We start from the raw sequence: 6500 nt of genomic DNA, 5'->3' as shown, positions 1-6500 counted from the left end.
AAAGTTGCAAAGGTATATGTGTCCATAGAAGGTATATAGAAGGTATATGTGTATCCAGAAGCAAGCAAATAGCTTCTGAAAAAACCACAAGAGGCCAAGTTGTATAAGGAGGACTCAGGCCTACTTGCCCAGTTTAACCTGGTCACTTGTGCTTGGAGAAGCCATGAAAGGTGCTATGCTACACTAAGTTGGACTTTCTGAAGATAGAGATGTATTTTTAAGTTAGAAAATATTTGGGCTACATTTACTGGATGAACACATTAAAGTCACCATTTCCTCAACTTTCCTGTCCGTGGCTCTTTCCTGAGAGCAGTGCCACTTTTATTCATGAGTTGGCTCACCAAGGATGGTGTGGCCATAGCTGACTGGTTGCTTCTTTCCATTGCCACAGCCTCTTTTCCTGGCAGACTTCTTGCTGCAGAAGCCTGAATTTACCCTGGAAGAAACTGGCAGAAAGCTAGCATGAATTTAAATTTGTATTCCTTGAATTGCAGTGAAACAATCCACAACAAATTAAAATCACTTTCAAATAAGCTGTAACAATATCAGCTGCTAGCATTCCAGAGCCCTTCACTTCTGGAGTCAAAGGTGTCTGCTTAAACTGCTAATTAGCTTTCCCTTGTTATAATTTTTCTGACTTAATTACTTGTCTTGAAAGCATTTTTCATATCTGTTCTAGTTGCCATAGTATCCATCACTGCATAGTTTGGCTGCTCTTCTGCCCCTGTTTCATTATCAACTATAACTATAAATTCTTGAGAAAAAAAAAATTGTTTTTTAATGAAATGTAGAATACAAAGTAAGAAGGCCCTAATAAAGGCTCAAATAAATTCCTAATCTGGCAGTGTACTGAAAATATCTTGATTCCTGGCACAGCAAATATACTGTGGAGTTCACTCTTCATTAAAAAGCACAGGCAACCACAGTACCAGGATGTGGGTAGTCTTAAAGACTAATGTGTACATTTATGCAGATACAGTCTTCTGGGAACCAGCTTGTTTTAATCATAAAAGAACCCTTCAAGTAAATTTAATGAGGAGTTAGTTGAGGAATTTATTCTGAAACTTTAAACTATGTGTAAATTCCTGAGGATCAAATTAAGTTGAAGGTAAATAATGTTCCGAATGGTGTTTCAGTCAAGGCCGCCTAAAAGCTGGAGACGCAAAGATCCTGCTTAGAGAACATTTCTTTTCCAGCTAGAGACTTCTTTAAGCAGCTTAGACAGATGCCATATGTTGATGATAAAACAACGTCTTTCGCAATGTGACATTTGGAGCCTGCTCAAAAGATCAGTCATCTCTGTCTTTTCTAAGGTTGCCACCTTTAAAATAAATGCCAAACAGTCACAAACTGGGAAAAGAGTAATTGCCAATAGTTATAGGTGTCCTCGGTGATGAAACATCCATAAGCGGATGTTTTGCTTTACATGCAGGAAAGTTCTGGATAAAAGAAACACTGTGACAAGGACAGCTGTGTCACAGGTGCTTTAAAAAAACCAGATTGTCATAATTTGCCCTCTTAAAGATAGGAAAACCGTACTTTGAGCTCTTCCTCTCTCAGTGAGAGGTTGCTAGTTTAACGTTCTTCATACATTCAAAAAAAATAATGCACTTGAAAATGTTTTATTTAATGATTTACTTTTTGAGTCATATTATTTATTTGATATTCTGAAATCTAGTCAAAGGTACAGTGATGGACAAACATAAACACGCACACACACATGTGCATGAACACAACACCTTCTGTTTCCCTCTTTCATTTTCATAGAATAGAAGCATAAAATGGTTTGGGTTGGAAGGGACCTTTAAAGGTCATCTAGTCCACCCCCCCTGCAGTGAGCAGGGATGTCTTCAATTAGATCAGGTTGCTCAGAGCCCCATCCAACCTGACCTTGAATGTTTCCAGGGATAGGGCATCTGCCACCTCTCTGGGCAGCCTGTTCCAGTGATTCACCACCCTCATTGTAAAAAATGTCTTCCTTATATCTAGGAAGATGTAAGATATTCAAGAAGATATAGGATCCTATATCTAAATCTACCCTCTTTTAGTTTAAATCCATTACCCATTGTCCTGTTGATACAGGCCCTATTAAAAAGTCTGTCCCCATCTTTCTTAGAAGCCTCTTTAAGTATTGAACAGCCTCAATAAGGTGTGCCTGGAGCCTTCTCTTCTCCAGGCTGAACAACCCCAACTCTCTTGGACTGTCCTTATAGGAAGTTTTTTCTGCATGTTGTTGATCATCCACTGGATGGTATTAGCAAAATACGCTGCCTGGTGTTTCTCAGCTGGACATCGTCATTTAATGCACAATTCTTAAATAAAGAACTATTTTCTAGTAGTGTCAGATATGCAGGTGAAGCAAAGAAAGCACCAAAAGGCTAAGCATGTTGATTTCATAAGGTGCAGCTTGATCATATAAGTGCTCACTGGTGTATCCTGCAGATCTGCCATTTTGTATTCAATTTTTTCAGCATTAATGTGAAATAAATGAGATCTTATTTAACCTTCCTGGGCAGCATTGTAGGGCGGAAAATCTCAGTGAGCCAGAGAGAATGAAGAAACACATGCATTCAAAAGGTATCACTTATGCTTGAAGTGTTTTCCTCTAGAGCATACAGAGTGTATGCATATTTGGTTTGAAAATAGGTGGAGCTTGTGTGGTCTGTTTCCTGGTCTTGTCTCTTTGTCAATATTTTTACAGTGTTCAGAAATTTCTCAAGCATATTAGAAGACAAAAAAGGAAAGGTGCCTCTAAGCTGATGAAAATGCGTCCCCCTGTCCTGCAGATGCACCGGAATAACTTATACGAGAAGTCCCATAGAACTTGTAAGCCAACCTGCATGGGGAGAAAGCCCCAACTTCAGAGTAGGTGCAATGAGGTGGTGACAGATGGGGAAGGTAGAAACAAGGAAGGAGAAAGAGTTGGCTTAAGCAGATGGTCATGTTGTGGTTCTGGTGCAAATAATCTAAATATTTACTTCTTTTATTCAGGCCAGAATCTTTCAAACTCTTATACAGGTGAGCAACTTTATAGACGAGTAGTGCCCTTCAATTCAAGACACAGACTCGTTACCAAATGAAAAATACAGTCATGTCTAGAAGATTACAGCCTTGAACTGAAGGTAAGCTTGTTTCTGGTTTGTATGTCATTTCACATGTTGGTGATTGTTAATAAATATCCATGAAGGAAAAACATGAGGAAAATCACACCATTTGATTTGACAGGGTGTCACTGTTTGAGGCTAGGCCAGCTACTAACAAATGGCAGATGCTCTCTATTAACCCCTCTCCCCTCCCAAAAGGGAAAAGGAGAGAGAACAAGGGAGAGACTTTACAGTTTGGAAAAGAGAACTAAAACAGCTTTAATGAAACAATAACAATAAAAGAAAAGACAATAATAAGAATAAGGAAATAATATACAATATGTACAAATACATACAAACCCAATACCGAACCCAACTCCCCCCACCTTGATGACGATACGTCACCACCACACTGCAGAGCTGGCACTGGGGCAGTCCCAGGCTGGATTCGGCAGCAGACAGTCACGAGATGCAGGAGCTGGACTCACGCACTGGATTCAGGGATGCACGGGTCGGGATCGACGACAGAAGAACAGACAGAGTCCTTCTCAGACATCGGCCATCGAAGAAGAGAGAGAGAGACCTTCGTGATCTCTCAGCTTTATACTGAATATGACGTCTATGGGATGGAATACTCTGTTGGTCAGGTTTGGGTCACCTGTCCAGTTTGCTCCTCCCTGTAGGTGCAACCTTTTTTGTGCTTGTGACCCTTTTCACACCCGGCACCCCAACATGGAGTACAAGATTTAGCAGTCACCTTGGTTGCTATAAGAACAAGTATAAGCAAGGGCCTCTCTGCACACCATTCCTTGGTACGAACTATAAACACCAGGCCTTGTCACTGCTAGAAGCAGTCACTGTCTGGGAAAACATGCTGCTGTTTCAGAAAATGCTGTTAGTTAGAGGAGACTTAACTGAAAAGTTAAAGAATTAGTTCTGATTTAGCCCAAACCAGGACAGAGGGTGAAGTAATCCAGGAGGCACCATTCTAATAGGAGGGAGAACCTTGCAGACATGTATAGCTGAAACGGACAATGAGGCAGCACTGGCTTGCAAAAAGCAGAAAAGTGGGATTCAGAGGGTGACAAATGTTTGAGCTGCATAAAAGGTTCTTGTTACAGAATTTTCTGACATGGGTCTCAGCACTGGAATGAGAATAATGAGACAAGCATCACGGTGCTGAGAACTATAGTAAAAAGCAGTCAAAAGAAGATAATTTAAAATACAACAGAAATACTTATGGGACAAAAGGGTTTAAAGGATATACTACATTTGCAGAGAAGGCAGGCATCAGATAATCGGATCTGGTTATAAAATGCAGAGAACTTACCCCACAGAGAGCTTTGAATTTTTGTGGAAAAATCAAATAGCCTGGATAAAAAGGCTTATAGCTGAACGTTACTGCTTTTCCAACAGAATTATTTTTTTTTAAAAAAAAGAAAAAGATTCCATCTCCAAACATTTTAACTTAGTTGAAACACAACTTTCTTGTAGGAAGAATATTTAATCAGCCTCAGGGATAACTGAAACCCATGGGAAGTGCAGGTGACAGCCATGTCAGATAAATCAGATCCTAAATGGCTGCAGCATGCAATGTGATTACTAAAAGCTTTAATTCACAAAAGAGGACTGCAGAGTTTGGCATGGTGATGATGAGTTTCCTGTTCCCAGTTGGCCTCCTACTGCAAATGCAGGGAAAGCTGAAACCATGATGGCTAGCTAACAAGAATAATGTCCCAAGCAATGACACACCTTGACCCACAAGAAGCACTAAGATGGCAGACAATAACTCTCCCTAGTATTCATTCCCACCTGATGAGCCATCACAGAATCACAGAATGTTAGGGGTTGGAAGGGACCTTGAAAGATCATCTAGTCCAAACCCCTCTACCAGAGCAGGACCACCTAGAGTAGGTCACACAGGAACGCGTCCAGGTGGGTTTTGAATGTCTCCAGGGAAGGAGACTCAACAACATCTCTGGGCAGCCTGTTCCAGTGCTCTGTCACACTCACAGTGAAAAAGGTTTTCCTTATGTTAATGTGGAACCTCCTGTGCTCCAGCTTGCACCCATTGCCCCTTGTCCTGTCATTGGACATCACTGAGAAGAGCCTGGCTCCATCCTCCTGACACTCGCCCTTTACTTAATTATAAATATTAATGAGGTCACCCCTCAGTCTCCTCTTCTCCAAGCTCAAGAGACCCAGCTCCCTCAGCCTCTCATCATAAAGGAGATGTGTACCACCTCCTTAATCATCTTTGTGGCTCTGCGCTGGACTCTTTCAAGCAGTTCCCTGTCCTTCTTTAACTGAGGGGCCCAGAACTGGACACAATATTCCAGATGCAGTCTCACCAGGGCAGAGTAGAGGGGGAGGAGAACCTCTCTCAACCTACTGACCACACCCCTCTAATACACCCCAGGATGCCATTGGCCTTCTTGGCCATGAGGGCACGTTGCAGGCTCATGGTCACCTTACTGTCCACCAGGACCCCCAGGTCCCTTTCCCCCACGCTACTCTCTAACAGCTCAGTCCCCAACCTACACTGCTACAGGGGGTTGTTCTTTCCCAGATGCAAGACTCTACACTTGCCCTTGTTGTATTTCACTAAATTTTCCCTCGCCCAGCTCTCCAGCATGTCTAGGTCTCTCTGAATGGCAGCACAGCCTTCTGGTGTGTCAGCCACTCCTCCCAGTTGTGTGTCATCAGCAAACTTGCTGACAGTGCACTCTGTCCCCTCATCGAGGTCATTGATGAGCATATTGAATAGTACTGATCCCAGTACCGACCCCTGAGGGACTCCACTAGATACAGGCCAGCTATGAAGATAATAATAATAATGCCAGCAATGAAAGCCTGGCTTACAGACTTTGCTTTGCAACAAAGGTGGCTGCCTTTGGGGCAGCTGTGGTGCTGTCCCCACCTACCTGTCCCACCTCACTCCCTGGATGAATCTCTGGCTCATGTAGTAGTTGCTGGATTGCTACCGCTGGTGCCCTGAGACATTAAGTAAAATAAAAATTGAATGTCAGTTTTACATCATATTGTAAACAACTGGAGTTGATCTGCTGCTTCACCAATAGCAGACCTTTCCCTGAGTCAGAGATGACATCCCTAAGAGATGGGAGAGATGTAGGAGAGCTCATGGCTGAACCACTACAGCATCTCTAGGCAAAGCATCCCCATTCAGTAATCTGAACTCATAGTCTTGATCCTCATTGTCAATAGCTTTTATATCTTACAGGGTCTCCTTCCATGATAATTTCTCTTTCACAAGGTACCGTCAGTTATTTAATAGAAGTGCAGAGTGTTCAGAATGTGTTACTATTTCAGTCTTCATGGTAATTCAGACCTTGTCCATACTGGGAATTTTCAGTAGAATTTTATTTGTGATGGTGGTTTTGTGGCATAGAAGCCTGT

Source organism: Leptosomus discolor, chromosome 5 (genome assembly GCF_034619465.1).
Source record: "Leptosomus discolor isolate bLepDis1 chromosome 5, bLepDis1.hap2, whole genome shotgun sequence".
In the NCBI taxonomy this organism is placed as follows: domain Eukaryota; kingdom Metazoa; phylum Chordata; class Aves; order Leptosomiformes; family Leptosomidae; genus Leptosomus; species Leptosomus discolor.
Note: the sequence above shows the minus strand (reverse complement) of the source record.